This window comes from Equus przewalskii, chromosome 1 (assembly GCF_037783145.1).
Source record: "Equus przewalskii isolate Varuska chromosome 1, EquPr2, whole genome shotgun sequence".
In the NCBI taxonomy this organism is placed as follows: Eukaryota; Metazoa; Chordata; class Mammalia; order Perissodactyla; family Equidae; genus Equus; species Equus przewalskii.
Window position 1 is genome coordinate 108,139,551 of NC_091831.1, and position 27,499 is coordinate 108,167,049.

The following is a 27,499-nucleotide window of genomic DNA, read 5'->3' on the forward strand; positions in this document are numbered from 1 at the left end:
TAGGTTTATAGCAAGACTATTCACAATAGCCAAAAAGCAGAAGCAACTCAAGTGTCCATCAATAGATGCATGGTAAACAAACTGTTGTCTGTGCATACAGTGGAATATTATTCAGCCTTAAAAAGGAAGGAAATTCTGACACTTTCTATAACGTGGATAAGCCTTGAGGACATTATGTTAAGTAAAATAAGCCAGTAACAAAAGGACAAATACTGTACAATTCCACTTGCATGAGGTCCCTAGGGTCGTCAAATTCACACAGAAAGCAGAACGGTGGGTGCCAGGAGCTAGGGGAGGAGGGAATGGGGCATTAGTGTTTAACAGGGACAGAGTCTCAGTTCTGCAAGATGAAAGTGTTCTGGAGATAGATGGTGGTGATGGTTGCACAACCATGTGAATGTACCTAATTCTGCAGTACTGTACACATAAAAATGGTTATGACAGTAAATTTTATGTTATGAGTATTTGACCACAATTAAAATTTTAAAAAAACATTTAAAAAAATTTTTTGAAAAGCAAGTCCCACACGAAAGTCAACAGTGAATAGGAAGTGAGGGTGCTGGTACCCAGTCGCATCCGGCAGGCTCACATCCAGAGTAAGTTACCATGATTAGGGATGAAATGAATTTGTTCCAATTTATGTGTATTACTTTTCAATCAGCTTCTAAGTTTTTAGCACATAAATGCTAAGTTTCGTGGCCCTAAATACTTAATAATCAGAGCTATTAGGTATTTCTTTTGGCCTAGAGATACCGTGAAATTGTGGCGACATAAAGGGTGCCGTGATCTGAGGAAGTTTGGGCATCTCTGCACTGGTAGATCCTAAGGAAGGGTTCCGGTTGCTTTTAATAATAACTAGCTCCATACCCTCGTGGCTTCAGGACATCTGCTCAGTTCTACTGAGATTTAGGTACAGGACCAAGTACAGTGTCTTCGGGTCCATGGTGGGTTACCTGAGTTCCCAAGAGGGTAAGTGGCCGGGTCCCGGGGACCTGGCATTTAAAGGCAGAGGCAGAGAGTGAGCAGCCACCAGAAGGCCCTTTTGCCCCCAACCTCCAACCTTCAGGAATGGAGGGAACCCAGGCTGGCCCTCCCAGAGCAGCCACGCTCCACCTCCCCCACCAATGGTGGTCAGAGCCACACACCAAACACATTCTGCAACGTGGGAAGTCAGCCGTGGCAAAATCACCAGGTGGGGTTGCTGTCCCTTAGAGGACGGCACACCTAAGCATGACCATCTCAACACTTCCTTAGGCACTGCCCTTCCTCACCGAGCCCACGCAGATGGGGAAGGAGACAGGAAACGCCTAGCATCCCAGCCCAGCCCCCCCACTGCAACAACGCCTCTTCTGACGCCCCTCCTGGCAGTACACTGCACGCTGGATGCTGGCTCACGTGACCTCCAGACCCAGCACACGGCAGGCCTGGGTCTTAAGCAATAATAGGGGTATACTATTCCGGAGGAAGAGACAGGAAGATCCAAATAGTGCTTTGCCATCTGTCAACTGCTTTCTCTCTCTGGATGAACAGATTCGTGAGAGCACGTTTCTATTATACCCATTTCAGAGGGCGGGGGGCCTGAGGCTCAGAGAGGCATGAGGCTCCTGGTGGTTGCAACAGTCAGTGAGAGAAAAGGTCCACTGGTCCCTTGTCCTCTCTCTGCTTTCACAGGGCCCCTGCTCCTGCCTCCCCCTCCCCAACTCTCAGCCAGCATCACCAGAGCATCCAACCTGCACCCTGTCCTGGCCCTCTTGGCTGCCCTCTTACTTTATCCAAGTCCATCTGCCTACCCCTAAGTGGCACAGCCCATGACTAGCCACCCCTACCCCGAGCCTTTGCTCTCCTCTATGGGGTAGCTGAGCCATAGAGAGGAACTAAGGAGAAATCAAGCACCCCACTGGTGCCTAATGCACGGGCATTATTACCTTGCGGTCAGAGCTTTCAGCGACTTCTGGGGGATAAGCTGACCTTCTGCACCGAGCTGGCCACTCTCCACATCCACGCATGTTCTGGGACAGCTGGGCGCTGTGCTCTCGGCTAGGCAAGGATGCTTTTCCTGCCAATCGCTCTGCACCCAGGAGGGAAGGGGGGATCACACCTCCCAGTGTAGAGATGGTTTGGAAGGTCACAGAAGGGCGGCGGGCTGGGAACTGAGTGCCTGCAGCTTCTATTCGAAATGTCTTGTTTGAGAACTAAAATGTGCAAGAGGCCTGGCAGACAGAGAGCCATGTAGCAAAGCCAGTGGAGCAAACGCAAAATGATCAAGCCTTCCCCATCACACACACGGAGGCTCCTTCCCAACGCCGCCAGCAGACCCACCACCACAGTTCCTGCAGGCGCCAGGACTTCAATTTCCTTTCCCGGGACTGCTGTAAAACCAAATTCTGCATCTATTTTCATCTAGACTGAAATACCTCTCAGGAGAAAAAAATTTCCAGTGGGCCAAAAAATTTCATTCCTCTACAAGCAATCACACAAACAGGCAATAAAACAAAATCAAGACCACAAAACTGATCTGGACACACATTCTCCATTTCACATTCTGGTTTGGGGACAGGGGTTTCCACCTAGTCACACATTCTGGTTAATAGAGAAAAGCTCTGCATGAATAACTGACGGTTAAAGAATGTGAACTAACACAGTATAAAACCAAATAGAATTAACCCTTTCCTTCTCTTGGATAAGTAGGGACCCTAATTGAGAGCAAACTCGCTGGCTCTGGCCCCAATTCCCCACCTGTCATTCAGGCCTGGCCTTGTTTACACTCTGGATCTATCCCAAGCCAGACAGACTGCAGAGGCCGAGGGGAAAGCCCAGCCAGGAAAGCCTGGCTGACTCCTCCACGTCTCCACTCCAGTCCTCCAGCTGGGGCTCTGCCCTGCTAGGGTCTGCACTGCAATGGTGAACTTCAGGCCTCACTTGCCTCTGCTCCCTCTGCTGACCCCTCTGGCACTAACCCCGTGGACAGCCTCTGCCCATGCCCAGAGGGGCTCAGCACTGGCCCTCAGCTCTGCTGACCCTAGAATCCTCCAGGGACGATTTAGAAGCCACTTGCCTGGACCCCAAGATGCAGGTTCCAACTCCCCATTCCCACCCTGACCGAACAGGTTACAAAACCTACAGGCAGAGCTGTGTACCAGCTGCGTACCGGAGCACATAAAGGAAGGTAGGGCTGGGAGGGCGGCAGGGCCAGAAGGCATGTTGGATGGCAGGGGCCCCTCAGGATCCAAGGCTCTCACTCTCCTTAAGGCTATCTGGAGCCATGGGGCCATGTAAGTAGCTTCTGGCCAAAAAGATATAAACAAATGCAAGAGGGACTCCCAGGAAGGATTCTTAAAGGCAGATTACTCAGTTTGGAGGCAGACCCCTTTTGCTCACCCTTCCTCCTTCTGCTGCCTGGAACACAAGCCTGATGGCTAGAGCTCCAGCAGCCATCTTGGACCATAAGCTGCTTTGCAGTGAAAGCCATGTGTTAAGATAGTAGAACAAAAAGATACAAGAGGTTCACGTCCCTAATGATTCCATGAAGCTGCCTACCTCTGGGCTTCTTTTAAGTGAGAGAAACAACTTCCTTCTTGTTAAAGATACTGTTACTGTGTATTTTCTACTCTGTGTAGCCCACCTTAGTCCTAACTGATGTAATAGGACAAGGCTCCTATTTCATAGAGCAGATCACACAGGTCAGTGCATTTTGCTTGAACATTCTTTCTCCTTTTTTTTCTGGCCTCACTCTGACAGCAAAGCTGTGACCGGACAGCGCTGGGTAGCCAAGCTACTGCAGCATGGGGCAGTCCTTCAGGTGTGACCATCTTCTACAGTTCTGGAAATGCCTCTGGGAATAAAGCACTGAGGCTGACAGGTGACAGCCCTGAGCCACCACCAACCCCAGCAACAAAAAGACCCAGAGCAGAGGCAGAGCACTCACAGGTGCCTGAGAGACCACACCCACACCCACCTGGCCCCGGGGACTTCACTGGTCACTGCACGGCCTTCACCCTACCTCCAAAGCTTTTCCCTCTTTGGTATCTCACAAAGACCAGCGCTTCAGCTGCCCACCCTCGACAAGAGGGTCTACAGAGCAGACAAGGATGGCTAGACCCCAAGCAGGAGGGCACCTGCTCATCACAAGCAGAGTCGTTTTCTCATTCCTGGTCCTCCCGTGGAAAGGTATGCACAGCCTCTTGTGCCACCTCCCACCTCCACATCCATCCCCACACTCAGAGTCACAAAGGACAAGCTCCATCCAGTCTCTCCCCTGCTCAAAACCCTGCAATGGCCCACTGCCCAGGACACCATCCAAGCTCCTAACTTTGTTCCCAGGTCTGTGAAGGGCCAGCTGCCTGCCTGTCCCCCTCACCTCTGCCCTGTCTCTTCTACCCAGCACTCTCTCTCCCGGAGCCTACAGACCACTGGTAAACAGCCATGCACTTCTTGCCTTGTCCCTGCATGTGGGCAGCTCCCTCTGCCCGGAAGCCACCCCAACCCTCCCTTTCTCCTGGGCTGATCTTCTGCAAGCCTCAGCTCATGATCACTTCTTCCTGGAAACTTCCCTAGGGCCTCTGGCTCCAGGCCACACAGGCCACTCCTCCTTGGGCTCCAGCATCAAACCCCAGACTGTGGGCTCCTTGGGGCAGGAACTGTGTGTGTCATTATGTCCCCTCCGCACAAAGCAGGGCTGGCACACAGCAGGGAGGAGAGGATGCACTCAGAAAATGGCTCCACAGGCCGACTGAATGACCTGCTGGGCCCCCCAGCCAGCCCTGACTTCAGACCAATAAGCTGTGGATTCGCAGACTTTGCTTCCAACTCAACGGGAAGGTCTTAACATGAGGCTGCGATCAGGGCTTGCCCTTGTTTTTGTGATTGTGTTTACCAGCAGACAGAGCCTCATCTGGCATTCTCTTGTCTCTTTCAAAGGGCAAGACATTTGTCTGAAGGGCCTTCATTTTCATTCCTACTGCCGGCAGGGAAAAACCTGGCTTTAATCTGTCCAGTACTGAAATGTGTAGCACTGGCCACTGAGGCCACTGGTCACTTCTGCTAGCAAGGTCAAGACAGGACCAACCCTCTTTAGGGCGCCTACTGTCTCCACCATCAGGGAATTCTGGCCATGTTGCCAAAGGCCCCTGCAAGAAGCTGAGGCATTTCTTTCACAGCTCTGAAGGATAAAGAACATGTCAGAGAGTCTATGTGCAGCTTTGTGGCCACAGTGGCAGGTCAACTGTGAAGAGTGCACTGTGGCCTGCAGACCCTCAACATGGCAAGCAGGTGCATTTCCCTTGTGCTGGCACCCTACACAGTCCAGCCCTGGTCTCATCTCACAGATCCGCTCTCTGCCGCTTGGGGGTGGTTCCTGCCCTTACAGCTGCCGAGCGCCGTCTCCCCACAGGCACAGGCACTTTCATTTTTAAACCATCCTTGGCAGAATGCTGCTCTGGGCCTGGGTCAGGGAGGCAGGGTCTCCCATGCCCATCCCGCCATGAAATGTGGCCTCCTGCCCGAGTGCTGACTCACTGCTCGTCCCCACCCCCTCGCTGGGCTCCACACCCTGGACAGCACCTCTGCACCATGGCCCAGCCCAGCCCGTGGCCTGGAAATCCCAGTGGGCTCGAGAGAGCTGTGCGCCCCAAGCAGCAGCGCTCTGACTGGGACCTCAGGGATGCTGCTGAGTAGAACACCCACAAACAAGTGTTTGCAAGTGTCACCAGGAGGTGTGCCGAAGCTCTTGTGGAAGACACCCCGGGCCTTGGAAGACAGCAGCACCCGGCAGATCCTGCCTGCAGAGGGTGGTGAGGGGCGCCCCTCAACCTGAGCTGTCTGGCCCACTGCTCTGCAGATGGAAGGAGAGAAGGGGACATGTGGGACAGCCTGGGGACTGACAGCTGGAAGTCAACAAGGACATAGGGGAGAGCCCTGCTGGGCGGCTGCAAAGGTCCCTTGGGACACTCCCTCTAAGCCAGCAGGCCCCAGCATGCTCTGGTCAAGGGAGCAGCTCTCCCTCGTGGCCACCCAGTGGCCAGCAAGCACCCATGTCCTGTGAGTAAGCAGGGGAGAGGCCCTCTGAGCTTCTGCAGGACATCATCCAGGGAGGGCCGTGTTCAGATTTTAAACCTCCCTGCAATGGGTTGGCCCCTCATCACACCCACAAACCCTGGGCAGAGAGCCTGTACTCACATGGGGATCCAGAAGCCCATGCTGCGGGCTGCGCAGGCCCACCGGGCCCACCCTGGAGCTCCAGGGTTTGGAAAAGTTCCCGGTGAATCTGATGCCCCATCTGCCAAGACCACCTCTGAAGCCTACCGGCACGTGTGGCCACAGAGCCTTAGGGTCTGCCTCACCCTTTCACCCCTCCTGCTCCCCCCACCTCAGTTGCTCCCCTCCCTTCCCTCAGATGCTCCACCAGAGGTAGGGAGACAGACTGACAGCAGCTCAGGCTGTGCCACTGTGACTGCGGGCCCTTTGTTTCCTGGGACCTGGCAGCACCAGATTCGGAAAGCAGGGCCGGATTTGGCTGATGCTGTGTCTAAAGGGGCTTCGGCTGCAGCCTTGCCCAGAGCCAGGCCGGGGGTGGCAGCTGCTGTGGAAGCTGTCCTGGACACCCTCTGAACAGGGGCTAAGGCCCACCCACAGGGGCTGTTCTCCACTCAAACATCTGTGCATTTTAATATAACTTCCCAAAATATTACTCTGCAATTATTTCCAGAGACTTAAATGGGATCCCCAAATACATACAATTAAGACTAAAATTGTAATTTTAAATTACTGCTAATTTGAATAAACATAAAGCTTTCCCACCTCCAAGCCAAATGCAGATAACAACATCCCAATGCACCCGTAGCCACCATCGCACTCCTGAAAATGGCCACTCTGGACCTGCACAGAAAGAAACAACTCCTGAAATGTGTGGAGCCCCCTTGACAAGCTGGAGGTGGTCATTATTTTTCCAGCTTTACAAAATGAGAGTGCTTCTCCTAACACCTCCCGAAGGAGCAGCACTGCCTTGTTGAAAGTGGGGCGATGACCTGAACGGTGGCGCCAGCACAGGTCCCAGCGGACAGGGGACAAGGACGCAAGGTCACCCCTCGTAAGCCCTGCTTTACTGGCAGAGGCATGAGATTCCTCTGACTCACCGTGGCCTTCAGCTAGCTGTAACCCTTTTAACCTCCCGTTCTCGGGCCTCCTCGAAAATCCAAGATCTCCAGAATGACCAACTTGGGGCTGTCTCTCCCGGGAGGCCACTGGCAGGGAAGAGGATATTCAATGTGACCAGTCCTGCTGCCCTGAGTCCTGGCAGAGGTGGCAAGACCGCCCACGTCCTCCACTAACTGATGCCCTCCACCCCACCCCCAAGTTGGTTTTCCCAATGTTCTGGCCAACAGGGGACCAGGAGAAAGGGGCGGGGGCTTTCTTTGGAGGGCTGTGCCATGAGGAGAGGCAGGTGGCTCCATCTTACCTCTGGAGCAGGGCTTCTAGACCCCTGGGAAGGCTGCCCTGAGTCCCCAGAGTCCGGGGACTGGCATCTGGATCTGGTGAGAATCTACAGGCAAGAGGCCATGGCCACAGAAGGAGGAAGAGGAGCTGCCCAGGGAGGAGCTGCCTGCTGCCTGTGGGGTGGCACGTGGCCTGCCCAGGAGGACTGCCTGAGGGGCCTGGGGTACACCACGCGAGGGGCGGGGAGACCAGCCACCAGCCCAATGAGGCTCCCCTCGGGTTGTGGGGATACGCTGCTGGTTCCAGCAGGAGCATCTCTGAGAAACCCACAGAAGTGCCCCTCGAGAGGACGATTCAGAGTTATACATCTGCTGGACCCTTAAGGTGCCAACCTGCCCCAAGTAGTAAGACTGCCCTTTTCACAGATACTCCATCCCTCAGGGGCCCACCCTGGCCAGCAGGGGCAGAGGAAAGAGAGGAGAGAAGAGGGTGTACACACTGCCCGCTTACAAGACGGGTCAGGCTCCAACTGGGCGGGAGAAGCTCCAGAGATTCTGCGGTCACTCATTTTTATTACTGAAGTGGGACTGCTCCTGGGACTGAGAGGAACCAGAGAACATTTTATCGCCTTAGAGCAGAGAGCTCCAGGACCTCCCTGAATGTTCATTTGGGCAGGGAAAGAGCTAGCCCCCAGGGCAGGTTCAGAAGGACAGTGGGGGTGAAAACAAAGCTATTTCTCACTCGTTTCTTACGCAGCCCAGGTGATTCAATGTAGTGGGTATAATGGCATTAGGCTCTGATGTCTCAGGGGACACCAGCATTGGCCACACACTGGTATGAGACATACATCCCCTTCTCCAATAGGGTGTACAGCATGGTGTCCTCCAGCCGCAAAACCCCATATGTGCCGGACACACGTGCATTCTGTTTGAGGCGTTTGGTCCAAACCCTGTTTAGAACCACAGAGCATGTTGCCCACATCCATCTGCTGGGCAGGATGCACGGGCCCGTCAGGGGAGCAGGCGCTGCCCACCCAGTCCCACAGCCTGATGATCAGCACCACCAGCTCGGCGCCAGCCCAGATCAACCTCATAAGCTTCTGAGGGCTTTCCGAAACTCGGCCTGCTTCTAGAAACGCCCCCAGCGGCAGCAGGGCCCACGACGTATCCCTGTATCCCTGGCAGGGCTGGGGGGCGGGGCCTCAGAGAGGTGTGGGGGACGTGACCTCTGAGCCTCTGCACCAACTCCGCTGCTTCCACCTTTCTCCTCACTTCTTTTCATACAGATGTAAGTAGGACAATATCACCCTTTAAGTAAAACAAGTGCTATGAAGGCTTCCATTTGGGGCAGAAGCAAATTCATCTTTAGCGAGTGGCTGGCAGATCCACGCCTTCCCATATAAGAACTATGGTCTTTAGGAATATGCATTTTTCCCTCTCCCCTGATGGAATTAGGAAAATAATATTTTTTACGCTTGTAATTAAGAGCAGGACAGATGGTGACGGTTTAAAAATCTGTTCATGAGGATCGATGTTGGCAGTGGGATCGTCGACGAGACGTGGAGAATGGGGGTGATTCTGTTTTGCTCAATGTACAGAAGGCCCACTATTGCAATCTCAAAAACAAAGAACTGCAATGCAGGAAAAGGAGTGGGATGGCAGGGATGGAAGGTTCATCCATAGAAAGAGGGCAAAACAGCTGGAAATTTAGACGTGCCCACAGAAGAGCCTGCCTGCTTGTGTGCAGGCCAGGCCAACCACGAGGCCCTGGCCCCCAGCCCACCACCACTGCCATGGTAAAGACAGGCCATCAGCACCTGCAAGAGGCAAGCAACATCGACATCCTGCACTGCAAACGAAACTGTGGGCATTTCCTCCACCCAGTGAGGACACGTGGAAACCTCCCACTGGCAGTCTCACGCATCAACGCTTCAGATGCACCAAAACCAGGAAACCTACAAATCAGCAGCCACACACGCATAACCAGGTGGCTTGGCCTCACGATTTATCACTTTGGGTTTATTCATTCAGAATGTGCCAGGCACTCTTCTGCGTGTGGGGATGAGAGGAAACAGACAGATGAACTTCCAGTGCCCACAGTTTATGTTCTAATGAAGAAGGCAGGAAAAAATGAGTGAACCATCAGACAAGGAACATAATTTAGGTGGCGACAGGAGTCATAAGGAAAATCAAAGCAGGGGAAGGACTGGGATTCAGCTCCAACATGTAAAGAGCTTGGAAGTCATCATTCATGTCCTTACAATACAAAAAAGCTGGACAAACTGAAAATCAATGACTCTTCTAGGACCCATCAGTGAACCGAACTTGCAGACCACCCGCCTGAAACCTGAAGGACCAAGAAACATCTCCTCTTGGCTCTGGCAGAGGGAGGGAAAAGTAACCATTGTGAAACACACCCAGAGCCTTCTCCATAACAAAGGCCTGCCATCCAAGGGGAAAGACCTCACCACAACCTGGTCTCAGAGCCATGGGGGTACCGCATTCCTCTCACTGCAGCCCCTCTAGCCTTCCTGTCTCACCTAAGGGGGTTGGAAAAGCTATACAAGAAGAAGCACTTGTGAAGGTCACAGCCTGGGAACACAGGTGCCCCTAGAGACGGAGATATAATCATAAGATTACAGAATGCTTACCCTCCCCCACACCTGCCCGCCACAGCAACAGGGCTCCAGTGTGACACCAGGTGACAACAGTGGATTACAGCTGAAAGAGCTGCAGGACACAGACTCTCTGAGGAGGAGCACTGAGGAAGCCCAAAGTCGAGAGCGGAGGCAAAACCAAGGACACTGGAGAAGTCTGAAGCCTCTGGCACCTACATACAGCAAACATGACACACAGCCCCTCTCCTAATGAGACTGACGTAAACTCTCACACTAGAGGCCTGTCACCTCAGCTCCTACTCTCCAACGTAATATGCCTGGCTTTCAACAACAGATTATAAAGCATGTCAAAGGCAAAAATAAGTAAATAAATTTTTTTTTAAAAACCATATTCTAAAGTGATAAAGCAAGCATCATAATCAGATTCAGATATGACAGACGATGGAATGATCAGACCGGGAATTTAAAATAACTATGATTAATATGCTAAGGGTTGTTATGGGAAAAATAGACAACATGCAAGAATAGATGGGTAATGTAAACAGAGAGACGGAAACTCTAAGATTCAAAAAGAGATGCTAGAAATTAAAAAAAAAAGCCTGTAATAGAAATGAAGAATGTCTTTGATGGGCTCATCAGTAGATCAACACAGCTGAGGGAAAAATCAGTGAGCTTGAAGACAGGTAACAGAAACTTCCCCCACTGAAATGCAAAAAGAAAAAGAATGGGAGGGGGGAGATAAAACAAGCATCCAAGAACTACGGGACAATATCAAAAGATATAACATATGTGTAATTGGAACACCAAAAGGAGACGAAAGAAAGAATGGAGAAGAAAAAATATTTGAGGTAATAATGGCCAAAATTTTTCCAAAATTAATGACAGACACCAAATCACAGATCCAGAAAGCTCAAAGAACACCAAACAGAACAAATACTAAAGGAAAACCCAGAGGGCCAGCCTAGTGGCAAAGCAGTTAAGTTCACACACTCCACTTTGGCGGCCCAGCGTTCACCAGTTCGGATCCCGGGTGCAGACATGGCACTGCTTGTCAAGCCATGCTGTGGTAGGCGTCCCACATATAAAAATAGTAGAGAAAGATGGGCACGGACGTGAGCTCAGGGCCAGTCTTCCTCAGCAAAAAAGAGGAGGATTGGTGGTAGATGTTAGTTCAGGGCTAATCTTCCTTAAAAAAACCCCAAAAAACCAGAAAACCTATACATAGGCACATCATACTCAAACTACAGAAATCCAAAGACAAAGAGAAATCATAAAAGAAGCCAGAACATAGGGAAACATTTTATCTACAAAAGAACAAAGCAAAGAATGACAGCAGACTTTCCCTCAGAAACCATGCAAACAAGAAGAGAGTGAAGGAGAATCTTTCAAGTTTCAAGAGAAAAAATACATTAACCTAGAATTCTACATCCAGCAAAATTATCCTTCAAAAGTGAAGGAGAAATAAATACTTTCTCAGCCAAACAAAAACTGAGGGAATTTGTCACCAGCAGATATATCCTGAGAGAAATGTTAAAAGATTTTTCTTCATGCAGAAGGAAAATTTTATAGGTTGGAAACCTGAATCTACATAAAGGAAGAGTGTCTAAGAAAGAATAAATGAAGGTAAAATAAAATCTTATATTTTTCTTACTCAAATTTGATCTAAAAAACAATAGTTTATTTAAAGCAATTATAGTAACAATGTATTGTGTGATTACAGCTTATGGATAAGCAGAATGAATGACAGTCATGTCACAAGGGATGGGAAGGAGGAACTGGGAATACTCTGTTTCAAGGTACTTGCACTAAACGTGAAGAAGTATATTTAGTGTTATTTGAAGGTGGACTTAGATTATTTAAAAATGTATATTGCAAACTCGGGAACACTCAAAAATTTGAAAGACTATAAGCTAAGCTATATACTTATATATAGCTTATCTATAACTTATAATAGATAAGCTAAGAGAAGAAATACCATGGAATCACATATAACGGTCAATGAAAACCAGAGAAGCAAGAAAAAGAAGCATGTGGCAAGAATAAAAGATGGTTATTCAAAAGTTTGATATTAATCTAAATATATCAATAATCATTTTAAGTGTGAATGGGCTTAATACACCAATTAATAGATAGAGGTTATCAGAGTAAATAAAAACACAAGACCCTACCACATGCTGTCTACAAGAAACCTCTTTTAAAAAGAAAGACTATGAAAGGTTAAAAGTAAAGGGATGGAGAAAGATACACTATACTAACTCTAATCAAGAGAAAATTGCAGTACCAATATTAATTTCAGACAAAACAGACATTAGAACAAGGAAATTAACATGGATAAAGAGGGGGTGTTACATAATGATATGTAATTCGATTCAATTCTCCAAGAAGAGATCACAATCCTGAAAATCTATGTGCCTAACAACAGAGCATCAAAATATATGAGGCAAAAACTGATAGAACAAAAAGGAGAAACAACTAAATCCACTATTATAATTGGAGCCTTCAACACTCCGTCAGTCATTGATAGAACAAGCAGGCAGAAAATCAACAAGGACGGTTCACTTGAACAGCACTATCAATCAACTGGCCCTAATTGACATTTATAGAATATTCCACCCAACAACAGCAAAATACACATTCTTCTCACATTGTACAGAACATTCACCAAGTGTCTTAATCCATTTGAGCTACTCCAGCAAAATATCACAGACCAGGTGGTGTATAAACAACAAACATTTATTTCTCACAGTTCTAGAGGCTGGAAGTCCAAGATCAGGGTGCTGGCATGATCGAGTGTGGACCCTCTTCCAGGTCTCAAACTTCTCATTGTATCCTCATATGGCACACGTGGAGAGGGACCCTGTGGGGCCTCTTTCATAAGCACACTAATCCCATCATGAGGACTCTGCCTAATCATCTTCCAAGGCCCAACCCCCTAAGACCATCACCATGGGAGTTATCATTTCAACATATGAATTTGGGGGGGAGGGGCGGGGGGGGGGGACACAAATATTCAGACCACAGCACCAAGATAGGCCACACTTGGGGCCGTAAAGCATACCTCAACAAGTTTTTAAAAAATAGATACCATACAAAGCATTTTCTCAGACCAGAATGGAATTAAACTAAAAATTAGTTAACAGGAATATAGGTGAAATCCCCAAATATCTGGAAATTAAACAACAGAATTCGAAATAACACATGGGTCAATGAGGAAATCTCAAGAGAAATTCTTTTAAATTTTTTGAACTAAATGAAAATGAAAATATCACTTGTCAAAATTTGTAGAATCTAGCAAAAGCAGTGCTTAGAGAGAAATTTATGGCATTAAATGTATATAATTAGAAAAGAAGAAAGATCTAAAATCAATAACCTAAGCTTCTACCTTAGGAAACAAAATGAAGAACAATTTAAGCCTAAAGCAAGCAGAAGAAATATAACAAAAATTAGAGCATAAATCACTGAAATTGAAAACAAGAAAATAATAGAGAAAATCAACAAACCCAAATCTGTTTTTCTGACCTAGTTAACCAAGAAAAAAGAGTGAAAACACAAATACTAATACCAGAAATGAAAGAGAGGTCATCAATACCGATATCATAGACATTAAAAGGATAATAAAGGAATACTACAAAGAACTCTATGCCCCAAAATTTGATAATTCAGATAAAACTGACCAATTCCTTAAAATATATACACTACCAAACTCATACAAACAGAAATAGACAAACTGAAAAGTTCTATGTATTCAAGAAATTGAATCAATCATTAATACACTTCCAAAAAGAAATCACCAGGCCCAGATGGTTTCTCTCATGAATTTTACCAAACGTTTAAAGAAAAAACGATACCAATTCTCTATGATCCATTTCAGAAATTAAAAGAGGAAGGAACCCTTCATAACTCATTTTATGAAGCCAGTACTATCCTAATATCAAAACCAAACAAAGACATTACAAGAAAAGAAAACTCTAGACCGGTATCTCTCATGAACATACACTTAAAAATTCTCAACAAAATACTAGCAAATAGAAGCCAATGATGTATGAGAAGAATTACACACCATCACCAAGTGGGATTTATTCCAGGAATGCAATGTTGGTTCAACATGAGAAAATCAATCTGTGTAATCTACCACACAACAGACTAAAGAAGAAAAATCATATGATCATATCAATTGACGGAGAAAAAGCATTTGACAAAACCTAATACCCATTCTTGATTTAAAAAAAAATAGCAATAGATAAAAACATTCTTAGCTTGATAAAGAGCATCTATAAAAAAACCTACAGCTACTAGGGATACACATCAAAACCACAATACAATACCACTTCACACTCATATGGTCGGCATTTTTAAAAAAAGATAGAACAGAACAAGTGTTGGTGAGGATGAGAAAAAATTGGAACTCTTGTATACTACTGGTTAGATTATAAAATGGTGCAACAGTTGTAGAAAACAGTTTGGCAGTTCCTCAAAAATTACCACATAACCCAGCAATTCCACTCCTAGGTCTATACACAAAAGAACTGGAAACAGGTATCCAAACAAATATTTGTACACACATGTTCAATACAGCATTATTCACAACAGCCAACAGGTAGAAACAACCCAGATGTCCATGGATGGCTGAATGGATAAACAAAATGTGGTATATCTATACAATGAAATAGCACTCAGTCATAAAAAGGAATGACATTCTGATACACGCTACAACATGAATGAAACTCACAAACACCATGCCAAATCAAAGCGGCCAGACACAAAAAGTCACATATCATACGATTTCTGATTTATAGGAAACATCCAGAACAGGTAAATCCATAGAGATGAAAGCAGAGTGGTGGTTGCCAGTGGATGGGGGGTGGGGAGATGGGGAGTGACTGCTTAATGGTTATGAGTGTTTCCTTCCGGGATGATGAAAATGGCTTGGAACTACATAGTGGTGATGGATGCACAACACTTGGAATGCACTAAATGTTACTAAATTACACACTTTAAGATGGTTAATGATTAATTTCATGTTATGTGAATTTTACCCCCAATTTAAAAAAAAACTACAGGTAATATATTTAACAGTGAGAAACCCGAGATTTTCCCCCTAAGATTGAGACTAAGACAAATAGTGGAAGAAAAACGACATTCAATGCTGTAGGGTGTCCAGGAGGACAAGGACAGAAAGTTGTGAGTTGATTTCTCAACAATGGGTGTTGGCAATTCGACAACAATTCTCACTGAGATGAGAGGCTGGGAAGCTGACCAGAGAGGGCTGAAGAGTGACTGAGCTGAGTTCTGGTGTTTAGGAAGTGGGTCACAACCTTTCTGTGCCTTCTCTTAAAATCACTCAAAAACAAGAACAAGGGGCCAGCCCGGTGGCCTAGTCATTAAGTTTAGCGTGCTCTGCTTAGCAGCCCAGGTTCACAGGTTTGGATCCCAGGTGTGGACCTACTCCACTCATCAGCCATGCTATGAAGGCGACCCACATATAAAATAGAGGAAGATTAGCACAGATATTAGCTCAGTGCTAATCTCCCTCAAGCAAAAAAAGAGGAAGATTGGCAACAGATGTTACCTCACGGTTAATCTTCCTCAGCAAAAAGTAAAAATTAAAATTGAAAATAAGAACAAGAAATGGAAATAAACACTATACCTGCTAATCTGAAACTGAACTGTCTTAGATCTGGGGAACGTTTCTTACTGTCTCATGACCTAACCTATCATGACTGATAGACATTTTAGAAGGATTTACCCCAAAATTATGATATAACTACATGAACTAGATAGAGCAGCTCTACAAAGGGGAAACTACAAGTTAAAATCACATTTACCACAACAGGAAGTCCAGAAATAACAGAGCATACATATTCTTTACAACTATGGGGATAAATTCCAGAAGAAACAACTAAAAACTGGAAGTGGCGCTCCATGGGGAGTGGGACAGGGCAAGGACTGCACGGAGACAGTACGGGTGGCGGCCAGGGGTCTGCTATTTTTTTTCATAAACCTTATAGAACTCTTCGACTTCTTAAAATATTTATATTATTACATTGAAAAAATAAAAATAAAATTTGAAAAGGTGAATTGCGTGCTTTGAAGGGGGCCGAGGGTGGATGATACATGTCATGTCCCAGCAAGAAATGACCTGGCCAAGAGGGCTGCAAAGGATGCCCATGCACAGGGCTGAGTCCTAGCTACCTCAGTTTCCCCAGCACCCAGGACAGGGCCCAGCACAGTGACAGAGGTGTGGCTGAGGCTTTGCAGTCTCACGTGGTGGGTTTGAATTCTGGCTCTATCACATCTGGGCTCTGTGCACACAGGCCAGGACTCGGCTTTCTCACTGGCCTCCAGCAGTGAGCACTCAGGGAGTCTCTGTGTAGCTCCCTCAACACAGTGCCCGGCACACACGTGCATGGAATAAATGGTGCTGCTGCTGCTTTTAAGGTCTCAACAAATAGCTGAAGGAGCTGCAGGGCTGAGAGGCAGGGGGAGGACAAAATGGGGTGCATCAGGATGTTTCCTGAAAGAGGGTGTGAAGTGGGGTTGGCACCGAGCTAGCTCAGTGGGAACAGGGTCTGGATTCGGGACTGGATGATGGAGACGTTAACAGGAACAAGGCCATCAGGGAGGGCAGTGTGAGAGCCAAGTGGGGGATATATAAGAATAGGGGGCTGGAAGGCTGGGGCACATGGCCCACTGAGGGACAGAACGTGGGCTGGGAACTCAGCTGTGGCCCGCTGTGTGCTACGCTCAGGTACTCTGCTAAGGAAAGGGCTCCTGAGTGCTGGATGACAGGATCCAAAACCTCCAGCTGCCTGCAGCTCCCTCTGCACAGGCTGCTCCAAGGACCAAACCCTGCAGGCAACTTGAGGATGGGCCCCATCCTGGGAGAGGACTTGTTCTGGGTTGAATTATGGCCACGAAAATAATGTTCAAGTCTTAATCCCCAGACCCCGTGCACGTGACCCTACTTGGAAATAAGGTCCTAGCAGATGATCTAGTTAAGCTGAGGTCATCAGGGTGGGTCCTAATCCAAAATGACGGGTGTCCTTATAAAAAGGGGAAATTTGGATTCAGAGTAGAGATGCCGGGAGAAGGCCATGTGCAGATTAGGATTATGCTGCCACAACCAAGAACACCAAGGACTGCCGGCAGACCGCTAGGAGAGAAGCCTGGAACAGACCTCCCTCCCAGCCCTCTGAAGGAACCACCCTGCTGACACCTTGATCCTAGGCATCCAGCGTCTAGAACTGTGAGGAATACATTTCCATTATTTAAACCACCCAGTCTGTGGTACTTTGTTGCAGCAGCCGTAGGAAACTCATACAGGCCTGGTGGCTCTCATTACCCAGCAGGCGACACCCCTGAGGTTACACACCCTCACACCCGACCTCATCTGATGCCTCACACACAGCCCCAGTACCCTGCACATTCACTTGTGGGGACTTTCTGCAGTGGCCTCACCCCACCTGCGGCCCTGGGGAGGGCCCTGCCCACACCAGCAGCGCCTGGGGCCGGCCACCCGGGTCAAGGCGAGCGGCCTGGGCTGCAGAACAATGCAGGAACTGTCATTGTCAGGTCAGCCCACATCCTGCAGGCCCTGCCTCCTGGGCTCCCAGGGAGATCCACACAGCCAATGCCCTGGGCCCAGGAGCACCCTACTGGGAAGGGGGCTACCCAAGGAGGCAACACAGCACCGCCAGGAGAACCAAGCTGCTCAGGACCCATTGGGTCTGAAAGGAGAGATGGACGGGGTCACAGGAAATGCACAGTCTACTGTGTGGCCGTGTGTCCTCTAGGAACGCCCTGTACTCCTTCCTGTGTGTCTCCTCAAAATAAAGGAAAATTTGTCAGAACAGAGAACAATGAAAAACGTTACTGTGGCTGCATTTAAGCTTTTGTCAGAGAGAGGCAAGGGCACCGCCCCAGGCTCCTCTCCCAGCTCCCACCTAGCACAGGAACCACCACACAAACGCAAATGGCGTGTCGGGCAGCGCCCAGCGGTGACGGCCACAGGCCCACTCACTCGGAAGCTCTGGGCCCGAGAGGACTCTCGGCCATCCGCAGGACGGTCCTGGCCTCGGCGGCTGGCTTGTCCACCCGAGATTCAGCAATGCTGAGATCTTCCAGACTGAAACAAAAGCACATACAGAGCGTCAGCAGGCTGAGCACGCAAGCCACCCCTTTAGACACAGGGGCCGGTCACCCACCAGCAGGACAACGGCACCAACACAAGGGGCGAACAGCAACCCACGCCATAACCTCAAAAGCAGCTCAGAACCCAGGATCACACGCCAGGGTCCTGGAGGGCGGCCGGACATTTTGAAGATAGGAGTCCCAGGCAATGATGCGTCTCCCAGCTTCCCCAGGAAGCCCCCCTGCTTCTTCCCGGAGGCCCGCGGGCACGGACCACTGAACATTTGAGGCAGGAGCAGCTGGGCCTCAGGCCTAGAGCAAGGGGAATGTATTTCTGACACCCTTTTGGAGGAAGATAGGGGAAACCCTGTGGTATTATTACTTCAGGTTTCATTTGCTCTGACAGGAAATGAAGCACATTCTTCAAGGTTCTGTTCCCAGCTTGGTTTTCCAGAGAAGCAAAATGCTACCCAGGATACAGAGCTTGGTGTCCTTTGGGTTATTTATCTTAAAACCGTGCATGATGCACAAGGGGGTGGGTGGAGAATCCTGCAAAATACACTCAACAAGGCCTTTTCAAAGAAAAGGTGACCATGTGCACGTGCGCGTACACAGTGCAAGCCGTCCCGTGTGCAAAGACGCTGTTTCCTCCCTGACACGTGGGGGCACCAGCGCTCAGCCACAGCCTGCAGACCAGCACCCCCCTTGCATGGACTACCGCCTGGATCTCTGCGTGGAGCTGGATGGCACACACACCTGGCCCACACCCTAGCTCTGCCACTCACTGCCTGGGGAGACCATGGAACCCACCCACGCCTCAGCCTCTCACCTCAGAGGATGACGGGGGCACTGAGATATTGGGGTCCAGGCTTTAGCTCCCACACCTGCGCCCTGGTCTCCCTACTGTGTCAAATGAGCACACTGATCCCCATGATTTACGAGATTCCTTGAGCTTTAACATTGACGGCTGCTGCCGTGTTTCCTGCCCTCGGAGCAGGCCACCCAGTTGGAGACCTAGTAAGTCCAAACACGGAACCCCTCCACCCGCCATGGGCCAATTCAGATAACGATGGATCAGGGCATCACTGTCCATGCGGATAACACCCAGGTCAAACCACACCTGCCCTCACCTGCAGCCAGGGACTCTAATGGGGCACGTGTAAGCAGAATGCTGCACGACATGGTCATTAACTCTGGACCACAGTGTGCAAGGTGAACAAGCTCCCCGGTCCTGGGCCCAGCCCATTGCTGCAGCCTCACCCCTATCACATCCCAACACTCCATGCTGTCAGAGCCTCATTCCTTCCATGCCAGTGTTTGAGTTGTCCTCTTTTTTGCTTTTCTAGAATCTCACCTTAAAACTCCTATTCATTCCTTAAAACCCAACTGGGAGAGGCATCCCTGAACTCCAGTAGTAACCACACTCTCTCAGCTTATCTTGTTTCTGCAATTTTCACAATCATTCCCAATCATCTCTCCTGCTCCCTCTCAGAGCCTGCCTGTCCCCACAAAGGTACGGCATTCCATGGACTGGAAATGCCCCTGTGGCCGGCAAACCGAGGACATGGGCCTCAAATGTAGCTTTAAAGAAAGGGGACATTAAATACAAGGAGCTGCAAAGACTGGGAAAGGACTCTGAGGGTGAGGAGGGAGCACTGGGATGGGGTCAAAGTCACCAGCTGTGGCAGAAGTGAAGCAACAGAATGTGCGGAACGTGCCGCTGGAAGCATGCTGAGCATCGAATGCCAGGCTCGGAGGCCAGTTCTCCTCTCACTGGCAAATGGCGCCTCCAGAAGCTCCTGACTGTGGAGGGGCTATCATGTCAATACAATGCAGGATGACCTGGGAGGGGCAGGGCTCGTCCAGGAGCCCTCAGAAAAGACACGCAGAGGTCACCCTGGGGGTGAAACTCGCAGAGCTGCTCTGGGAGAAAGAGGCACGAACTCACTGAGCCGCCCTAAGCATACGCTGATGATGAAGCCTCTCAGGAGGGGCGTACAGAGAAAAGCTTCCCCAGACCTCTGCCTGCTCCCCACAACCCGGGCCCTGCGTCCTGTGCGGGAGCGGCCTGCCAGTCCCCAAAGATGCATAATCACCACACTGTAAACTGCCTTTAGCCAATCTGCCCGCTAACTGCCACGGGCCAAAGGCTGCCACACGCAGCATGTCCCTGAGACTAAAGATGCAGCCAGCTTCTTGGTGACCCTCTTCCCCGAGAGGCCATCTGCAGAGGCAGAGGCATGGCTGCCGGGGACCTGGGGTGTGTTCAGTCTGTCATCCACCCTCCACTCAACAGCCATCTGTAGGGCCAACCTACTGGGTGCCAACATCCCTGGGCTCTCTGCTGCAATGTCTGGCAGACGACCCTCCCGGCAGGATGCCAGTGACATTATGCTTTCCTCCCTGTGCTCAGCCACTCACAAGGCCCACCCAGAAAAAGAGTTTGCAGGGAAATGCAAAACATTCCAGCAACTCATAAATCCCCAGAGTCGTGAACTGACCAGGGATAAAGCACGGTCCCCAAGGGCCAGCTGCTGCCCTCCACCACTGCTTCCCGATCCCAGAAAGAATACGAGAAGCCCAACGCCACCACTCTGCTCCTGGTAACTAACCACCTGGGCCCACCTCACAGTGAATGGTGACCCAGTGTTGAGGCAACCCAGCTGGGAACAGCCAAGCCAGGGCTGGGCTAGCATGGGGACACTGCTAGAGGATGGCCTCGCCTGTTGGGAGGGACATGGTGCTGGCAGTGTCACACCCACCTCCACCAAACCCACACTGGCAATGGGCCCCTGGACGGCAGAAGAATGGCCGAGCTCTGGAGGGCAGGGCTGGCAGGGGCAGGCCCGTCCCCAGGTCAAGGGCAGCTCCCTTAGTAACCTGCTGGAGTCAGCCCTCTGCATGCTGTGGCCAGGCCACCCGGCCCTGCCCCAACCCCTGTTCACATTCCCACAGGCCACCATGCACACAGCCCACCGTCATTTAGCCTTCTCTCAGTCAGGAGACGGTCCCACCACGTCCCCTCGCCAGGCTCACCCTCCCAAGCAGGTTCAGTGAGGCCTTTCTCCACCTGGCCCCTAAAGAACCTGAGACAGAAAACATACAGCTGGCTAACAGGCACACGAAAGGGTGCTCAACATCACTAATCACCAGGGAAACACAAATCGAAACCACAGTGAGAGCCAGCTCTCATGGCCCAGCAGTTAAAGTTCAGCATGTTCTGCTTCAGCAGCCCAGGTTCAGTTCCCAGGCACGGAACCACACCACTCGTCTGTCAGTAGCCATGCTGTGGCAGCGGCTCACACAGAAGAACTAGAAGGACTTACAATTAGAATATACAACTATGCACTGGGGCTGTGGGAAGGGAAAAAAGAGAGAGGGGAATATCGGCAACAGATGTTAGCTCAGGGCGACTCTTTCCCAGCAAAAAAAAAAAAAAAAAAGACAAGCAATATCAAGTGTTGGTGAGGATGAGGAGAAAAAGAAATACTTGTGCACTGTTGGTGGGAACATAAATTGGTGTACATCAAGAATCAAAGCAGGGGCTGAGGTGGGAGGGGGGATGGTGATGCCTGCTAATGGGTACGGGTGACAGAAATGTTCTGGAATTAGATGGTGGTGAGGCTTGCACAACACTGTGAGTATATTAAAAACCACTGAACTGTATGTATACTTTAAAGGGGTGAATTTTATGGTATATGAACTATATTTCAATAAAGCTGCAATAAAATTTTTAAAATTCTACTCAGATTGTGTCCTCCTCTCCTCAACCTCCTCCTGCAATGGCCCCCCGTCACTCGGAATTAAACCTCTCAGATGGCAGGCAAGGCCTCCATGCCCTCTGGCCTTCCTCCTGGTCACTCACTCTGCCGTTCCTCAGACACGCCAAGCCTGCCCCTGGTAAGCACCTAGTAACTGCTAACCTCCTCAGTGTCCCTGCTCACACGCCATGTCCCATTCACCCACTAAGGCTGTGTCCCTTGTCCTGTCCTGTGTTCACAGTGATCCACCTCATCCACTGAGACTCCCACCTGCAACTCCTACCTGCTGTGTTCTGTGACGTGTCCCCACACCACAACAGTGCTCAGTGGCAATCCACTGAATGTTAACTCAATGGCAGCACTGTCCCCAAGACACACACAGAGACTGATGCTCAGGGAGGCAGAGTGGTCACTTCAACCAGGGTCCAGGGGCTTCTAGCTATAGCTCCCCCACCAGCCCCACACCGTATTTGGCACCAGGCCCATTCATTAATACCTTCTACATGCCAGGCGTGGGCCAGCAGTGAGCTAAGGCCCCCACGGTGTGACCCAGAAACCCAGCTGCCATCTCTAACTCAAAGGGAAACTGCCTCCCCCACCCAGACCTCCAGCTCTAGGCCTGTGGGGCCTGTGGGTCCGTCCTACTGGGGAGGAGGGGCACACCCCTGCTGGGCACACAGAGGAGGACACAGGCTCTGCCTTCTGAGTGGCCACAGCTGGAAAGATGCCATTCGGGAAGGCGTCCCTGTAGGACTGTGGGAGAACAGCCTGTTCCAACTGAGACACCCATACCCGGCTATTTCATGTTCCAACAAAAGGAGGTGCCCGTTCTCATAGTGAAAATGCCTCAAATCCCTTCCCACTCCCGTCTCTATTCACATCCTCACCGTGAGCAAGCAAGGATGAGGCCACAGCAGCGGAAGGCTGGCGGTGTGCCCTCCTGCTGTGCCATGGTGACACCCCCACAGAACAGTGCGCTGCCACCACTCTCGGTCCATCAGCAGGACAGCAGGGCTGGGTGGTGGCCACCCTGCATCCTGCTTCCAAGGCCTGGCTTCTGCACAGGCCCCCACAGCCCCCACCCCACCCCACCACCCAGACCCACTCAAGTATTCCTTTAAAACACTAATCTTGCCAGAACATTCTGAGACAAACAACTCAAATTCCAAGGAGGGAAAACCGGTGAAGAGGAGCAGGAAGCTTCCTTTCCGCTGGAGGAGGCCACCTTGCTTCACCTCACTGCCTTTCAGAGTCTCACAGAGCCTCACTGGGGTTCTTACAACTATTTGGGCTGGGCAGTTAGAGGACCAATGGGGACAGCTAAGTCTGCCGGCCCCTCCTTCCACACAGTGGCTCCTAAGCAGTGGGCAGCTGAGCGGGATAGGCAGATGAAAGCGGCCAGGGAGGGTGCTGAGACTGCAGCAGGTTCAGAATTCAGGGGGTGGGGGGACCAGGACACCACAGGAGCACCAGTCCCCAGAGACACCAGCACCTCAGCACCCCAGCCACTCCCCAGCCACAGGAAACAAAGACTCAAAAGGCTCAAGACAAAAGAACTGTCTTAAAACAGGAGGAAGCCAGCAAGACAAGGACACAGCTAACAATCTAGTAAAACAAAAAGATGGTAGTTGAGTCATTATACATTTGTCAAAACCCACAGAATGTACAACACAGAGTGAACCTAACCCTAATTTGGCTAATAACAATAATAATAATTTGTCAATACTGGCTCAACAATTGTAACTAACGTACCACATTAATGCAAGATGTTAATAATAGGGGGAACTAGGAGGTTTGTGAGTGAGGGGGCATATGGAAATTCTCTGAACTTTCTGCTCGATTCTTCTGTAAACTTAAAACTGTTGAAAAAAATTAAGCCTCTAAATTAAGAAAATATGGTAGCTGATATTCAGGGAGCTGAATGTAAGAACGGATACAACAGAGGAGCTGACGGGTAAACTGGAAGGCGGAGCCAAGGCATTCTCCCAGAATGCAGTGCAAACAGACCCTGGGCAGCAGTCCTGAGGGAGGACAGGTTTCTCCTGACTGTGGTGAGGGCCATCAGGCTCCAGGAGCATCCTTCCCAAACCTAGCCATCACAGTCTCCCTCTCTCCAAATTGAGGAATGTAGTAAATTCTCAGGATTTGGGCCGTTCGCCTTCTTTCCTCAGGACTGCTTTCTTTGGGGGGAGGGGCACAAGGAGGATGGGGACAGCAAAGCAAACCTTAGAAACCACGTTACCCTTTGCCTGGGTCTTCGGTCTCTTCCAGGCTGCAGCACTTCACTGTTTGTGGCCTGAGGGAGTACCGCTCTCTCTTTGGTTGTTGGTGATGAACTACTTTTTTGCCACTTTTCTCCTTTTAAAAAATGTATTACTTTAGGAGGAATCCCAATGAAACCTTTCAGAAAGGCAATTCAGCATTCTCTATCAAAAACTTAAATATGCATATCCTTTTACCCAACAACTCCATTTCCAGGAGGACTCACATATATATGAAATGATGTCTGCATGAGCATTTTCACTGCAGTAATCTTTTTAAAAACTGAATGCAACCTAAGTGCCCATAAATAGGAGAATGGTGAAATAAATTATGGCAGAGTCCACATGCTGGAATACTCTAAAGCTTTATTTTTAAAGAGGTAGACCAATATGTACTGATGGAGAGAAATTGCAAAGGTCTGCTGTTGAGTGAAACTGGCATTTAGCTAGAGCTTGTGTGTTTGTGTCAAGATCCCAGGGAGAGACAGTCAAGCTGGCTGGAAATGTACATATATCTGCAAGTCCATGCACGGATGCGTGGCATACAGAACCGGCCAGGAAGGCCCCCATCAAATGCCTATCCCCTCTGAAGAGGGAAGCGGATATAGTGGAGGGAGACTGAGGGGGCGTTCACTTTTACTTTACTAAATATGTGTGTTTTGGATGAGTCTTTTACCAAAATGCATTTATTATTCACCAGCATTGTAATGAAAGCCACAGTCTGCGCCTTCCAGGATTTCATATTCTAGCTGGGAGATGTCAGCACTCAGAAAAATGACCTGTGGGAAAGGGCAGGGAGAGAGGAAGTGGAATTTCCCACAGGAGCCAGGCGAGAGCGGAAGACAGTCGCAGTCTCTTCCGGAAGGCGACCGCTGGAGCAGAGATGCAAACTCTGCAGACCATCACCACGTCCACACACCTCATGGGACAAGCTCAGAGAAAACAAACACAAAGCGAGGTGGTGACCAAAGAGAGGAAGAAAACAAGACACGGGGGACCTTGGGGCCGAAGGTGTGCTAGGCCAGGACAGTGGGAGGCAACTGGGGTATTAATGTGGGAGGAAACTGAAGAATTCAGTTTCATTCACTGAGTGGTTCATGTTAAGTGTGTGTGGCTGGGGTTGGTGTGTGTGGTGTGGTGTCTGTGTGTGTGTGCGTAGTATGTTCATGGTGTATCTGTGTAGTGTAGTATGTGATATATATGGGGTGTGTGTGGTGTATGTGTATATGGAGCGGGGTACATGAGTGTGTGTGTGTGGTGTGGTATGAAATGTATATGTATATGAAGTGGGGTGTCTGAGGTGTGGGGGAGGATTGTGGTGTGTGGGTGTGTGTAATGTGTGCGTGTGGTGTGCACATGGTGTGTGTGTAGTATGTGGTGTTTGTGTATCTGTGGTGTGTGTGCGTGTTCTATGTATATATGCACATGCAGACACATGCACTGGGGAGAACAGGTGGGCCAGCAGCCTGGGACATGCAGCAGTGACCAGCTCGGTGGCGCATCACAGGGCTCAGGGCCAGGCGCGCAGTGGCAGCTGCTGGTGAGCCGGCAGCTCAGCCCCAGGAGCGCTGTGCCTCCAAATGGAGAGAACTCGCAGCAGCAGCGCTCACGGCGGGGCTGGCGAGGGGCAGGGCAGACCCAAGCGCTCGGGATTTGTTCCCTTAACCTTCTCTGGGGCAAGCAGGTCGGGGCTGGGCTCCAGGGAGGAGTCCACAGTGGCACTGCGCTGAGGGCCGGAGGGCACAGAGGGCGCAGCGGCCCCGAGTGATGGGCCCGGGAGCAGAAGCAGATGTTGAGCAGCCGCGCCCAACATGCTGGAACGGTATCCGGTGCCGGCACCAGGGCTGGGGCGCTGCACGAGGACAGGCAATCCCAATGGAGACCCCGAACCCCAGCCGAGCCGAAAACCGTGGCTGCCATTCGCCCCTCACAGAGGAGAAAGCAAACACGCGGTATTTTCATGCCTCCAGACCTCCCTGGAAGCCTGCTCCCTTTTAAAGTCACCTAACGAAGAGCGAGTTCTCACAGAAGCCGTGCTTGGGAGCGAGCTGCTCTCCAGAGGTCTGAAGCAAGGGCAGCACCAAGGCCACTGCCAGGGGACACCACCGGGCCGGCCCTCTCTCAGCCACGTGGCAGGCACTGCCGACCCAAAAGCAGGCGACAAGGACCATCCTCCAGTCCCGTTGCTAGGAAGCACTCACGTATCAACAAGAAGCCCATAGGTAATTCTCAGAGTAGACACAAGAGAAACCTAAACTATTCCCTAGAAAACAAACTTTCTTCTGAAGTTTCCTTCCTCAAGGACTGCCACATGGAGGGAGGAATACCCCACAGCTGGCAGAACTGTCCAGGTCCAGGGCCCCGATGTTGAAGACCATCTGTGTCCTAGAGAGGTCTAAGGGTACGCCACCGCCCAGGAAGCCTGTCCCTGAAGCCCAGGAAGGGAGGCTCCCAGCAGCAGCCAGAGCCACCGCGCACAGCTACTCACTGACCCAGGCGCCAGAGCCACAGAGTGGAATCTGCCGACACGGCTGCAAAGCCTCAGAACACACCGAATGAAGCCAAGCGGCTTTATGCCAGCAGAACTTTTTCTAAAATTTTGGTAACTGTTAAAGTCCTGCAGACGGTAAGCCCCACACAGTAGGGACAGCCCCGCCTTCTCTGCTTCTGCAGCCCGTCACCTGACCCAGCACCCAGCACACACTGGGCAGGGGCACTGCTGAGCCCGGCCTCCACCTGCTGCCCTGCCCACCCCTCGGGCTACTGTGAGGACAAAACAGCTGACAGACGCAAAGGCCTTGGTGTCACACACAAATGGCAGGGATGGCTGTATTAGGAGGATGACCCACATGCCTTAAACTCTGCTACTGCGCATGCTGACTCAGGCCGGAACGTGTCTGTCCAAAAGTCCTCGCATTCAGTCCTTGCACGTCACACAAGCAAAGTGTGGTGCAGAAGCACTCTGCTTTCTACATAACAAAATTCAACGGTCCCTGTCCCCAACAGTGCTAATGCACTACATACTAGAGTGCAAGCTCCAGGCAGCAAGGAAGCCCTTGGCTCGCCCACCACGGTGCCTGGCACACAGTAGGTGTTCAGTAAGTATTTGTTGAATGATGCATGGATGGATTTATGTGTCTTTGAAATCTTTTCCTTACAAATTGTTAAATGTGTATTTTTAAAGTAAATACACGCACAAGGTATCTTCAAGGACAAGGCCCAGGGAACAAAGGATAAAAATGAGGAGGCATGAGGACCAGGGGCTTGTCCTCTGACATCCCTGCAGCCTAGGAGGATTA

At 50.1% G+C, this 27,499-nt stretch overlaps 1 protein-coding gene across 19 annotated transcripts in view; it reads right to left on the reverse strand.

The window, feature by feature from the left end:
- APBA2 (amyloid beta precursor protein binding family A member 2) overlaps positions 1–27,499 on the reverse strand; it is a 226,028-nt gene that overhangs the window by 169,398 nt on the left and 29,131 nt on the right. For 18 of the 19 annotated variants that reach the window (XR_011525819.1, XM_070571727.1, XM_070571772.1 and 15 more), the window contains exon 2: positions 18,069–18,173. The exons of the other annotated variant lie outside the window; for it this stretch is intronic. The gene's annotated coding sequence lies outside the window, so the exon portion shown is untranslated. The remainder of the gene's footprint in view (positions 1–18,068; positions 18,174–27,499) is intronic. 19 annotated transcript variants of the gene reach the window in all.